This window comes from Balaenoptera ricei, chromosome 1, assembly GCF_028023285.1.
Source record: "Balaenoptera ricei isolate mBalRic1 chromosome 1, mBalRic1.hap2, whole genome shotgun sequence".
NCBI classification, from domain to species: domain Eukaryota; kingdom Metazoa; phylum Chordata; class Mammalia; order Artiodactyla; family Balaenopteridae; genus Balaenoptera; species Balaenoptera ricei.
Window position 1 is genome coordinate 83223492 of NC_082639.1, and position 14286 is coordinate 83237777.

Sequence of the window (14286 nt, forward strand, 5' to 3'; positions counted from 1 at the left end):
AACACATATATATGGAATCTAAAAAAAAAAAAAAAAAGGTTCTGAACAACCTAGGGGAAGGACCGGAATAAAGAAGCAGATGTAGAGAATGGACTTAAGGACAAGGGGAGGGGGGAAGTGTAAGCTGGGACGAAGTGAGAGAGTGGCATGGACATATATACACTACCTCATGTAAAATAGACAGCTAGTGGGAAGCAGCTGCATAGCACAGGGAGATCAGCTCGGTGCTTTGTGACCACCTAGAGGGGTGGGATAGGGAGGGTGGGAGGGAGACGCAAGAGGGAGGGGATATGGGGATATAAGTACACATATTGCTGATTCACTTTGTTATACAGTAGAAAGTAACACAACAATGTAAAGCAATTATACTCCAATGAAGATGTTTAAAAAAAAAGTTTTAGTATTCCTTCTTGACAAGCTCCCCATGTAATTCTGCATATAACATGATATTTATTAGTTTAACATTTTACCAGGTGAGAGACTAATTCTTTAAGATTTTTGGCCCTCTGTATGAACCCAAAGTTAGTTCAAGGACAAGAAGACTTCATTTAGAACCCAGCTTTTGGGAAATTTGTCAAAAATATCAAAAAGTTTTGGACACTTGACCAAACAGGACCATAGATCATTATGAAATGGTACTTAATTTATCTATTTGACGAAAGTAACAATAAAAGATTTCAAAGGCAAACACAAATAGTTTACATAGTTGTAGCAAAACTTAGCTCTTTGAACATTGAGAAGATTCAGTTTCCTTTAGTAATCCAACACCTGATTAAGACCACATGAAGGGTGGGAATTCCCTGGCAGTCCAGTGGTTAGGACTCTGTGCTTTCACTACTCAGGGTTGGGGTTCAATCCCTAGCTGGGGAACTAAGATCCCACAAGCCATAAGGCCCAGACAAAAAAAAATACCACATGAAGGGCAAGAAATTATTTTCATAAAACACAAATCTTTGTTTTCTAAGCAGATTACTTAATAGGTAAAGAAAAATCCTTCACAATCTGTCATCAGGAGTGGACCAATATAAAAGTGTATTTCCCTCAGTAAATTTTCCAATGTGGCACCAAAAATGTTTACCAATAAACCCAAATATCTTTAGTTTCTTTGTAAAGAAAGCCAAAAGTTGATGAATCTATTTTTTAGTAATGTTTCAGTATTTTAACTTATTTGGAAATGATCTAGATATTTCCACATATAGAGATCCAGACTATTCATCATTTAATTTAATCTTAGCAAGGCTCCAAAGTTTCAAGTTACCAAAAAGGTTTCAGGAATTTACTTTTCAAGCACATATACCTCAAAACATAATTATTATACCAAAAACTCTTATTCCATTTTCCTCTACCTAAATCATTTGTTTCCAACAATTATGTTTAGATTATTCACAAAAACTTTCATATGACATTAAAACAGTTAGCCATCTTAAGTTATTTTTCTGGCTGACAAATTTTGTAAAAAAGATAACGTGAACTTCTCTGGTCAATACATCCAGATAGAATTAAAATTGTATGTCTGCAATTACTTTCAGATTTGATAACTCCAAAGACATGCTTGTTTTTAATTAAACCAACAACTAAATTAAGTTTACTTGCCCAGGTAGTCAAAGTTTTTTGTTTGGTGTTTGTTTTTGTATGCTGTAAGGATCCTTTTAGAGCTGTTTCTTGGAGTCAGTTTGTCTTTCAGAAGCTTCTGCATAAAAATTAAGAAATAGCTTCCATTGTCTCCTTTCTTTTAAGGGTGTCCCTTAAGGTAGACTTATTTAAAACAAAGTTTCCCCCTTTTGAAAGGAATGGGTGACTTACCAAAAGCCTTCAACAAACAGACTGACAGAAACAGAAAGCAAGTTTTCTCCTAGGAGTTTTGGAGTATATTTGTCTATTATGAAAAATCAAGGGTAATTGCTATTTTAATCTTTCCTTCTAGTTGTTTATTTGCTCCAGTTAACTTAGAAACAGAATTAGGGGTTTTTGCATTTGGATGCTCAGAGGGTCCGATTTTAAGGTGTCAGGTTTTCACAGAGGAGGAGAGAGGAAGATGGCACGGGGGTAGAGTTTGAGCACAAGATGCCTTCTGGGGAAGACACACAAGATGTCACCTGAGACAAAGAGGTTGGGGAAGGGGACCACGAGGAGCATGAGGCTTTGAACACCATTTTGTTCTTCTCTAGTTTTTAAGATGTTTTGGCCAGTTTAGAAACAGTATCTTGCTGGCAGGTGTGAGAGCAGCAAACCACTTCCAGATACCACTCTGTCTTGGTGAAAGAGTTCCCAGTCACTATCCGACCAGCTTTGACTCTGCCAAGTTCAAGGCCCTCACAGGATGGAGCCAGATGGAAGGCTGGCACTAGAAAAGGAGAAAAACTGCTTCTGTAGGTGTGTGTGTGGTTACATGTGGTGGCTCCAATTCCATTTCCTCTGTGAGGCTAAGATTTCTGTGTGTGTGTGTGTGTGTGTGTGTGTGTGTGAATGTGTGTAAGTGTGTATGGGAGAGAGAGAGAGAAAGGGAGCATTTTTACGTCTCTATGTCCACTGCCATTTCCTTGTTTGTGCCAGTTATAACCCAGCAAGCTGGAAAATCCAGCAGCCGTTAGAAGTGAATCTCAGGTATTTGAGGCAAATGCTAAACTCTCTCACATTATTCCTGTCCAGACTTTCTTTCTGTTCTTTGTTTCTGTGTCTGCTCAGCTATTGACTCCTTTTGTGTTTTGATTAAGAGCTCAAACTCTGAGGTCACATAAACCTAGGTTCCAGTTCTGGCTTCCCCAGTTACTGTGTGACCTTGGGCAAGTTCCTTATTGTCCCTAAGCTTTAGTTTTCCTAAAAATAAATAAAATGAGATATGTTCCTATAAGTGGAGGCTCTAGTAATTACTCAGTCTTTCCCTTTTCACCCCTCAGACCAGACAACAAAATCTTGATAGTGAACTTTAACACTCTTCTTTACCAGGACACCGACTGCAGCTACTCTCAGGGGCTGCTTCACATACACACCTCACCCAACCTCATTCTCTAGGGCACCACGAGAAGTTCAGCCATGAAGTCGGTGCCCATCTTAGGGCAGCAGGCAGTTGCTCCTCATCCCCCTTCCTCTCTCCTTTCCTTCTCACTCCATACACTCTTCCTAGTGTGGACAGAAGTTTGTTTGTTTGGTCTTTTTTCTTCTACATTTATGGAACAATTTTATGTAAACTCGTCTTAATTTTAGATGCACATGAATATAATGTTACACATTTCTATCTCTAAAAAAAAAAAACAACTAACAACTGAAATGGCATTAAATTGTTTTGTCCTAATGCTTATGTTTTTCTGTGGGTCTATGCGTCTGGATGGGAATGAAACGGTTCCCCAGCCTGGGACTCAGTGATCTCCTGAGGTTCTTTTAGAGATATGAAAAGCAAGCTTATGACAAAATAATGAGTTCTAGCCTTACATGATGTGCAAGGTATGTGCCCAGGCTTTGTTGATAAGTCCAAGATGTTGTTGGCTGGTATTCCAAGAAAAAAGAGTGTAGTCGTCTATATTTCTTTACATTTAACATTTTTTAAGGGTTTTTTTAATGCTAGTTTCTTTCTTGATTTCTGGGTTCAACAGTAAGGCTCCTGATTAGACACGTATATTTTGTATATCAGCACTGAATGCATTTTATCATGACATTTTTCTGAACTTTAATTTTGAAACAATTTAGATTTACAGATGTTACAAAGATAGTACAAAGATAAGTTACATAGTGCAGAGATAAGTTACAAAGATAGTATAGAGAATTCTTGCATATGTTTCACCCAGCTTCCCCTAATGTTATTACATTGCGTATTCTATTTATCAAAGCCTAATAAATCAAATTTGGTACAGCATTATTAACAAAATCACAAACTTCATTTGAATTTCACCAGTTTCCCCACTTCTGCTTTTTCCGCTCCAGGATTGAGTGGAATTCTACACTGCATTTAGTCATCATATCTCCTTAGTCTCCTCTAATCTCTGATGGGTTCTCAGTCTTTCCTTGTGTTTCATGAACTTGACGCTTTTGAAGAGCACTGGCCAGATATTTTCCAGAATGTCCCTCAATTTGAGTTTGTCTAATGTTTTCTCATGATCCGACTGGGGTTGTGGATTTTTTAGAATACCACAGAGATGAAGTGTCCTTCTCATTGCATCTTATCAAGGATAAGTGATATCAACATGTACTAATCAACTTACTGGTGATCACTTGGTTACAGTGGTGTCTGCCAGGTTTCTACACTGTAAAATTACTAATTTTTTTTCTATTTCCATACTGTAGTCATTAGAAGTGACTTTCTAAGTCCAGTCAACACTCAAGATCTGGGGAAATAAATGACCCCTTCTGGAGGGAGGAGTATTAAAGAATTTGTGGACATATGTTAAAACCACTAAAGCATTTAGTAAATATTCGGGGGGAGATACGTTGAGGCTGTGCAACTATTCTGTTTCTCCTTAAAGTTTCACCCACTAATTTTAGCACACATCCTTGAATATTGCCCACAGTAGTTATTACTCTGGTGTTCAAATAGCGATTTTTCTATTGCCCTCATTCCTTCTATATTTATTATTTGGAATTTTGGAATTTTTCTGTAAGGAAGAGTTTTCCCTTCTCCATTTATTTATTCAATTATTTATTTATATCAATATGAATTAATAGATACTTATTTTATTCTTTGAGTTATAATCCAATACTATTGTTATTAATTTTATTGCTCAAATTCCTCCAAGTTTGGTTAATGAAGCTCTTTTTATTTCTGTATCATTTCTATCTATCTATCTATCTATCTATCTATCTATCTATCTATCTAACAACTATGTGAGTTTATGCTGATATCTTTGACTCATTCAACTCCACAGGGTTCATTCTAGCCTTCCCTCCCTTACTTATTTGTAATTTACTTTCTCCAACAATGAGAAACATGATTTCCATTAACTACAATTTACTTACTTTTGTTCAACCCTAGTATACTTGTAATGCAGTATCGGAATTGCTAAACTGTACTCTTGCGTGACACACATTTACCAAGTAAAATATATCAGTGTTTTCATCAATTCTTTTTGTCTTTAGTCTTACAGTTTCCAGTAGAAACACTCTTCTCTCAGATGGGTCAGCTCTTCTCCCATCCCCATGCAGTTGTGTCATTTATTTTTCATACATTCTTTCCCCTGCTCTAGCACCTTCTGGTAAAATAATAAACATTTTTAAGTAATAAAGAATATTAGGAATCAACTTGTCCAAAATTTTTCTATTTTATAATTTTTTTTTGTATTTTTAAAATTTATAAAATTCACACACATTTTTGTTTAATGGTAGAGAAAGGTATAATGTGAAAACAATTCTCCCTCAGTTGTTTGCATGTGTGAATATGTAAGGGTTTGACTATTTCTGTAGTTCTTTTTATCTCCATTGGTATGTCCATATCTGGCCTAGTAGTTAGTAATGGTTCCAAGCCCCACTCTCAGAGTTAACTGGTATTGAGTCTTTTATTTCACATATCAGAGATAAAGGTCACACAAGTTTTGTTATGACAAACCGAGCTGGATCTCAGACTCAAGACTACCGGATCATTTTTCTTTCTACTTCCTGGTGTTTTTGTTCAAAGGCATGTACTCAGATCAATCTGCAACCCAAATATAGATGAGTGTGAAATGGACAACTTGTAAAACACCCATGAGGTGGTAAGTAGACCGTTTCGACCTCAGCTGCGGTAGCTGTGGATAAAGGGGCAGTCATGTGTTGGGGGAGTATGATTTTTGTCTCCCGTGTTATGCCATGGAGGGCTATAAAAAGCCTTTCCACTCTGGCCGCAGCAGGGGTTTAGTAGGGATTCATAGAGCAGCTCACAGACAGAAGGCACCAGCAAGGATTTTCTCATGCAAGTCCCTGTTTTGCAAAGATTGGAGCAGTAGCAATTAGAAGCACAGTATTCTAGAACAATAAAAGAACTATTGATAAAATCTGTGCCCTTGAAACTGAACTTTGATGAACTGAAGAGACTGGGAAACTTCAGAATTTGTATCCTAGCTGTAATAATAGGAAATGACCTCCCAACAGCACCAGTGTGGCATTCTGGAACAAAAGAGGTCAAGGAGAGAACTCTCAGAGCCAGCCTGACCAAAGATGCAGAGCTGCCACAGGACTGGAATAGAGCATCACCCTAGTGCCTCTTGGATGAAGCCTACACCAGCATCTAGAGGAGAGGCGCTGCTGCAACTCTAAAGCTATGCTATGATTATGGCTGTGAGTACTTGAAATATGGCACAGATATTTAAACTAGCGTTATTTCCATTGCACAATTTAGTTTTTGTGAACTAATCCTTTTATCATTTGAGTGAAATGAACTCCTTCATGTACTGCTAAAGATAGATGCCTGAACTGGGTGGAACTCAGGTAACACACGTACTTGCAGCCCTGGTTTGGGCCCAATGTGAGCAAACCAGGAGAACATTCCCAGCACAGAATGGTGCCCAAACAGGCCCCAATTCTATGAAGACATGTCACTCCTTATATGTAAGAGAAAAAAAAAAAACGTAGCAGCAAAATCTGGGCATCCTCACAAGTGTAGCAATATATGCATCTTTTGGGGTTAACAAACTGGTTAGTTATGTTTTGAAATTAACCATACGTCCCACAGGACATTCTTAAATATTCTAAAGGTTGTTTGAGGGATGGTTAAGATAAATTATTTCCCTTCCATGTTTTCAGATACCCTAGGTCTTCTTAAGATAAATTATTTCCCTTTGCTATTTTTAGAAACTCCAGGTCTTTCTCAGGACATAATGGTCTTAACACTGGAACAAATTCCAAGGATGTTAACTTCTCTTTGAACCTGAATTTACCTTAAGTTATTGCCCTTAAAAAATAATTAGCTTGTTTGTTTGTTTATTCATTCATTTATTTAGTTGGAGTTATAATTTATAGACCATAAAAGACACAGATCTTAAGTGTTCAGTTTGATGTTTTGACATTTGTAAATACGCATGAAACCCTGACCCCAAACAAAACATAGAACACTTTCATCACCCCGGAAAGTTCTGGTCGATTTTACCCCACTTCCAAATGCAACCATTTTCTGACTTCTATGATACGTTTACAGTATTTTGCCTGTTCTTGCACTTCATATTCATTGAATCAAGTAGTGTGTGTGTGCGTGTGTGCACAGGCGCGTGTGCATGTATCTTCTTTCAGTTTCTGAGATTCATCCATGTTGCTGTACTTGTCAGTAGCTCTTCATTTTTGTTGTTGAGTAGTGTTCCATTGTATGGCTATATCACAGCCTGTTTACTCATTCTCTTGTTGATGGACACGGGGGTTTCCAGTTTTAGGCTGTTATGAATAAGGCTGCTATGGATGTTCTTGAATGTCTTTAAATTTTCTTTTTAAAAAACTTCTTTTTAAAAAATAATTTCAAACTTACCAAAAGTAGCAAAAATTGAAGTTGCACAAAACACTCATATACCCTTTATCCAGATTTATCTATTGTAACTATTTAAACTTTGCTTTATCATTTGTGTGTGTGTGTGTGTGTGTGTGTGTGTGTGTGTGTGTGTGTTTCCTGAACAATTTGAAGGTCCTTTGCTCCAAAATTATGGCCTTTTACTCCTAAAAAGTTCAGTCTATACTTCCTTAGAATGTGGATATTCTCTAATATAGTCACAGTATAGTTACCAATTTCAGTGACTTTAACATCAGTGTAATACTCTAATCTATCAATTGTATTCCAATTTTGTCAATTATTGACCCAATAATGTCCTTAACAAAGTCCCCTACTCCCCCAATAAAAAATCCAGTTTAGGATCAGCCATTGCTTTTAACTGTCACCTCTCTTTAGCCTCCTTTAATCTGGAATATTTCTAAAGCCTTTTTTTGTCTTTATAACATTACATTTTTGACAAACTGCTACCCCCCTCTCTTTAAAACAAAGCGTTCCTCGTTTCAGGTTGTTCTGATGTTTCCTCAGAATTAGATTTATATTATGCAGTCTAGACCAGAATACTGCATGGGAGATGCTATATCTTTCTCAGGGTAGCACAGTTAGAGGCCTGAACTGTCCATCTGTCCCCCGTTGGTGATGTTAATTTGGATTGCCCTGTCAAGATGTTGTCTAATTTATTCACTGTAAAATTACTATTTTCCTCTCTGTTGTAAATCATAGGTGGACTATGGGGAGATAATTTAGAATCAAGAAAATATCCTATTCCTTATGAAAATTTCCTCCTAGATTTAGCATCATTGGTGATTCTTACCTGATACAATCTTTACTGTGATTGTTTCAAAATGATCATTTTCCAACTTGCTTACTCTTCCACATTTACCAGTTGGCCCTCAACATTCAACTGTAATCAAGAGCTCTTTCCTCTGCACTATTATTTATTTATTTATTATAGGTACGAACTCATTAATTTCTATTTTCTCAATGGCTTACAATTCATTACTCTACATATTTTGACACACAAATTATCCCAGATTTGGCCAAGAGAAGTCTCTTCAAGATGGCTGTTGTGTTCTTGTGACATTCTTTCCCCCATGATTTTTTAAATCACTTCCTTATTTTCTGGTATAACTAGATGTTTCAGGTTCATCTAACATCTACTTTGCTCCATCCCTGGTATTAGCCATTTCTTTGAGGAGCCCTGGTTCATCTTAGTGAAGAATGGTATTAAAGACCAAGATCTAAGTACTAGGTATGATCATTGCTGCCAGTATCTTTGCTTCTTGGTCCTTTCAGTGGACAGAATTAAATATCTATACCTACATACTTACACACATGCACTGATATATGCACACACACCCCATATGCATGTTTTAGAAATCATAAATTCATACCTGAGATCTCCAGTTCCAATCCATGCCCTCAGGGTTCTTTCTTGTCTTCTTCTATTCCGTATTTGTATGTCCTTTCTTCCTCTGTGAGATCTCCAGCTCCCAGGAACATCAATATATTTGTTCAATCCTGTAATATATTCTAAAATAGCTTCAGTATTTTCCTGTACTACTACAATAAACAAATCTCTAAAATGAGCTCAGGATTTGCTTGTAATTCTTTCCTAGCCCCCACCCTGTCCAAGACTCAGGGTGTGTAGTCAAATATTTGTTCATAAGTGTCCAGGCTTCCTTCTTTCCTTGGCTCTTTCCTTCCTTTTTCTTCCCTCAGTGTGGTTATGGTATTCATTTGAAGTACAATTAGATTCATTTGTTTTATTTTGCTTTAAGTTTTTGATTTTCTCCCCATTCTTAGTGGTTGAATTTAATTTTTGGATATGTAGAACATAAACATGCTTTCAATTATCAAAATTATGCAAAAAGGTATCCTCAGAGAAGGGATACTCTCTTCACATTCCTTCCACCCTATTTCCTCCTATCCTTGTATGTCACCACTTTCACTGTTACCTGGTTTCTCCTTCAGTGTTTCTTTTTGTAAAGATAAGCAAAAATATGTATGTATCCTTGTTTTCCCTTATTTTGTACATAAAAGATAATATCCTATGTAAGCCCTTCTGCTTTTTCTAAACTTAGTCGTACCTCCTAAAATTACTCCATTTCAATTCACAGAGATCTTCTCTATTTTTTTTTTTTTAAAGCTGCATAGAATTTCTTTGTGTGCCTGTACCAAAGATTCTTCAATCAATGTCCTATGCTTGAATCTTTGGCTGGTTTCCATTATTTTGCAATTTCAAATAATGCTGCAAGATAGAATTTTGTGCGTATGGATTTTTGTATTTCTGGAAGTGGATCCACTTCCTTGGGCATTTAAATTCCTAGAAGTAGGATTTCTGGGCAAGGGGTAAATGCATGTATAATTTTGTGTTTGTATTTGTATTGCCAAACTTCCCTCATTTTTTTTTTTCCATTCCCATGGTGATGTATGAGGGTGTCTGTTTTCCTCATATTATTGCTAGAGGGTAACTTGCTAAGCTTTTGAATTCTTGCCAATGTTATTGGTAAGAAATTTACTTCCATTAATTTCTCTTATTAAACATCTTTCAATATGTTTAAAGGCCATTTTTTATATCTCTTTTTGTAAATTGTCTGTGTTTTGTCATTTGCCCATTTTTCTATAGGCTTTTTTTCTTTCAGGTTTTATACGTTATTTATAAATTAGGGATATTATCCCATTAACTGGAATGTAGGTTGCAAATATTTTCTTCTAGTTTATCATCTGCCTTTTGACTTTGCTTATGCTGTTTTTTGGACATATCAAAGTTTTAAAATTTTTAGTCCTTATATTTATCAATCTTTTTCTTTTACTGCATCTGGATTTTTAATTATAGTTAGAAAGACTTTTCTGATATCTGTGTTATAGAGGAATTCACCCATGTTTTCTTGCAGTACTTGTGTAATTTATTTTTTACATTTAGATATCTGATCCATTTGGAGTTTATTCTGGTGTATGGTGTGAGAAATGGACTTAAATTTATCTTTTTTCAAATGGTTATCCAGTTGTCTCAACACCATTTATTAAAAAAAAATTATATTTGCCCAGGGATGAGAGATACCACATTTATCATATGCTAGACTGTTATATGCAGTTGGCTCCATTTCTGGATTTTCTATACTATTCCATTGGTCTATCTATTCATGTGTCAATACCACACTTTTAATTATAGAGGCATTATAGTATGTTTTAATATCTGACAGGGTTAAACGCTTTCTTGTCAGAAAGCGCTATTCTTGCATGTTTATTTTCCCATATGAACTTTGGGATTAACTTATCTACTTCCAAACAAAGCTCGTTGGAATTTTTCTTGAAATTGCAGTGTTTACTAAGGGAGAACTCACATACTGATGATGTTGAAACATCCTAACCAAGAACGGGGATGTCCTTCTATTTGTTCAAAACTACTATTGTGTCTTTTGGGAATGTTTTATAATTTTCTTCATATCGGTTTTGAACATTTATTACTAGGTTTATTCTGAAATATTTTTTCTTTTTTGTTGCTATTGTAAATGGGGTTTTCTCATCCATTATATCTTCTAACTGGTTGTTATTTGTGTATATGAATGTTATTGATTCTTGCATGGTAAATTTATATCTTGTTACCTTTTGTAATTCTTTTATTGTTTGAGATAATTTTATCATTGATTCTCTAGGGCAGAAGTCAGCAAACATTTTATGTAAAGGACCAGAGAGTAAATATGTTAGACCTGATGGTCTAAAGGTCTCTGATGCAACTACTCAACCCTGCCGTTGTAGTGCAAAAGCAGCCATAGACAAGTCACAAATAAGTAGACATAGCTGTGTTCCACTACAACTTTATTTAAAAAAACAGATGAGGGGCTGAATTTCACCTGTGGTCCATAGTTTGCTGACCCCTATTCTAGGGTTTTCCAGGTATATCACCATCTTATCTGCAAATAGATAGATTTACTTCTTATTTTCTTCTGCCTCATTGTTTCCAGTAGTCTAATTACACTGGGTAGTAACTCCAGAGAATGTTAAATAATAGTGGAGATAGCAGGCATCTGTTGTTCCTGACTTTAGTGAGAATGCTGCTAGAGTTTCCTCATTTAGGAGCTGACTTTAGGAGTAAGGTTCATATATTTTGTCATGATGAAAAAATATCCATTCATTCTTGTAGCACAAATGAAACTATGAACAAAGCTGCTCCAAGATGCTATCAGGGATATTAGGAAACAATTAATTGAGACCAAGAGAATAGAATAAATAGATCATAAGATGAAAATAAACAAAAATTTTAAACAAAACAATCAAAACCTTCTTAATGGTCACGGATTGGTAATCAAGTCAACTTTCCTATGTATAACTTTCTTTAAAAAGATGTATTTAATTGGCAATTTCTTAATTTGTTTAATGAATCTCATTATTTATTTTCTAATAATCCTGCTTTGATTATTAAAACCTCAAGTTAACAACTTTAAACAGAAATATTTGAATTCAAGTGGGTACCAATATTTATACACTACTCTGAATGAGTCTGTCTTCCTGTAACTATATTACAGAGGAAGGAACTGGGAAGAATATAGAAACAAAAAATAGAATAGGGAAGATTATACTGATTTTGTCACTAATTAGTCACAGAATATTGGCCAAGTCACTTCACCTCTCCTTAACTCAGTTTCTTCATCTGTAAATAAGGCCATGGGTCTAGATGTAAAGGTCCATTTATCTGTCGATGGGCATTTAGGTTGCTTCCATGTCTTGCTATTGTAAATAGTGATGCAGTGAGCATTGGCGTGCTTTTTGAATTATGGTGTTCTCCGGATATATGCCCAGGAGTGGGACTGCAGGATCATATGGTAGCTCTACTTTTAGTTTTCTAAAAAGTAAATGCCCATTGACAGATGAATGGATAAAGAAGATGTGGTATATATACACAATGGAATATTACTCAGCCATAAAAAGAATGAAATTTTATCATTTGCAGCAACATGGATGGACCTAGAGATTATCACACTAGGTGAAGTAAGACAGACAGAGAAAGACAAATATCATATGATATCATTTATATGTGGACTCTAAAAAAAAGTGATACAAATGAACTTATATACAAAACAAATAGACCCACAGACATAGAAAACAAACTTATGGTTACCAAAGGGGAAAGAAGGGGGAGGGATAAATTAGGAGTTTGGGATTAACATACACATACTACTATATATAAAATAGATAATCAACAAGGACCTACTGTATAGCACAGGGAACTCTACTCAATATTCTGTAATAACCTATAAGGGAAAATAATCTGAAAAAGAATAGATATAGGTACATGTATAACTGAATCACTTGCTATATACCTGAAACTAGCACAACATTGTAAATCAGCTATACTTCAATTTTAAAAAAGCATTAGCATCAGAAAAAAAGGTCCATTGTAGCTTTAGAATCTTCTGCTCATGCTTACCTTTTTATAGCTTTCCCCCTCATAGTTATCATTATGATTTAAATAATCACCTTCTTGAACCTGTTTCACAAAGTAGGACCCAAGTAAATATAGGAATAGACACGAAGGCATAAAGTAAATAAAGTAAACTAAGTCAGTTGAATAAAGTAAAATACCTACATGTTGGTGGTATTTCTCTTTTTAATCAGTGCTAATTTTTAGGCTTTAAAAATTGTTCCACACAATCAAGGATCATGAGCACACAATCAAGGATTATTAGACATCCAAGGAAAATCTCCTATGTGGAAGATAAAGGCATGATAGAAATAACAACTTGGGGACTTCCCTGGTGGCGCAGTTGTTAAGAATCCGCCTGCCAAAGCAGGGGACATGGGTTCAAGCCCTGGTCCAGGAAGATCCCACATGCTGCGGAGCAACTAAGCCCGTGCGTCACAACTACTGAGCCTGCACTCTAGAGCCCGCGAGCCACAACTACTGTGCCTGCGTGCCACAATTACTGAAGCCCGCGTGCCTAGAGCCTGTGCTCCACAAGAGAAGTCACTGCAATGAGAAGCCCACTCACTGCAACGAAGAGTAGCCCCTGCTCGCCGCAACTAGAGAAAAGTCTGCACGAGCAACGAAGACCCCACGCAGCCAAAAATAAACTAAATAAATAAATTAAAAAAAAAAAAGAAATAATAACTTGGAGAAAACAGAGTGTGCAGAGAGAAGACAACTTTAAAATAACTATCATTCATAGTCTCAGAGAGATAAGAAATGATACCACAACCATCATGTAAGAATAAGAGTCTATAAAAGGAACATTCAGAGAACAGAGAACTTTTCACCATACTAATTCCATTCATATTATCCTGCTCCTTTTTGAAACTTCTAAGGCATTTTTGCCTATGCTCATTTTTACATTAAATAAGTCACCTTATAGTTTTAAATGTTTTATGTTTCAGTCCTTTTTCCCTAAAGATCACTGATAGATCTTTGAAACATTTTATGAATAGGCAATTGAGACAACATAGGATGAATTAATTTAGATCTGCAATTTTATTATAAGCCAATTTACATTTTTCTTATCTCACAATTTATCACTACAACATATAGCTATACAGTTGACCATTGAACAATGTGGGAGTTAGGGGCACTGACCCCCCTGCCCAGCTGAAAATCAGTGCTGCTTTCTCTGCCTCAAAAACAAAGGAATTGTTGATTGATCAATGACTCACCTGAGATGAAAGGTGAAACAGTTTGGATAGAATCAGGACTCAAACCCTAGTTCTTTTGATTCCATATATTGTGACCCCTTATCGAAGACAAACTTTACCCCAAACTTGTTAATTTAAAGACCTGCAAAATGAAAATACAGGTACTATATTTACCGAGAAAAATTTGTATGAAAGTGGACCCACTCAGTTCAAACCCCTGTTCCTCA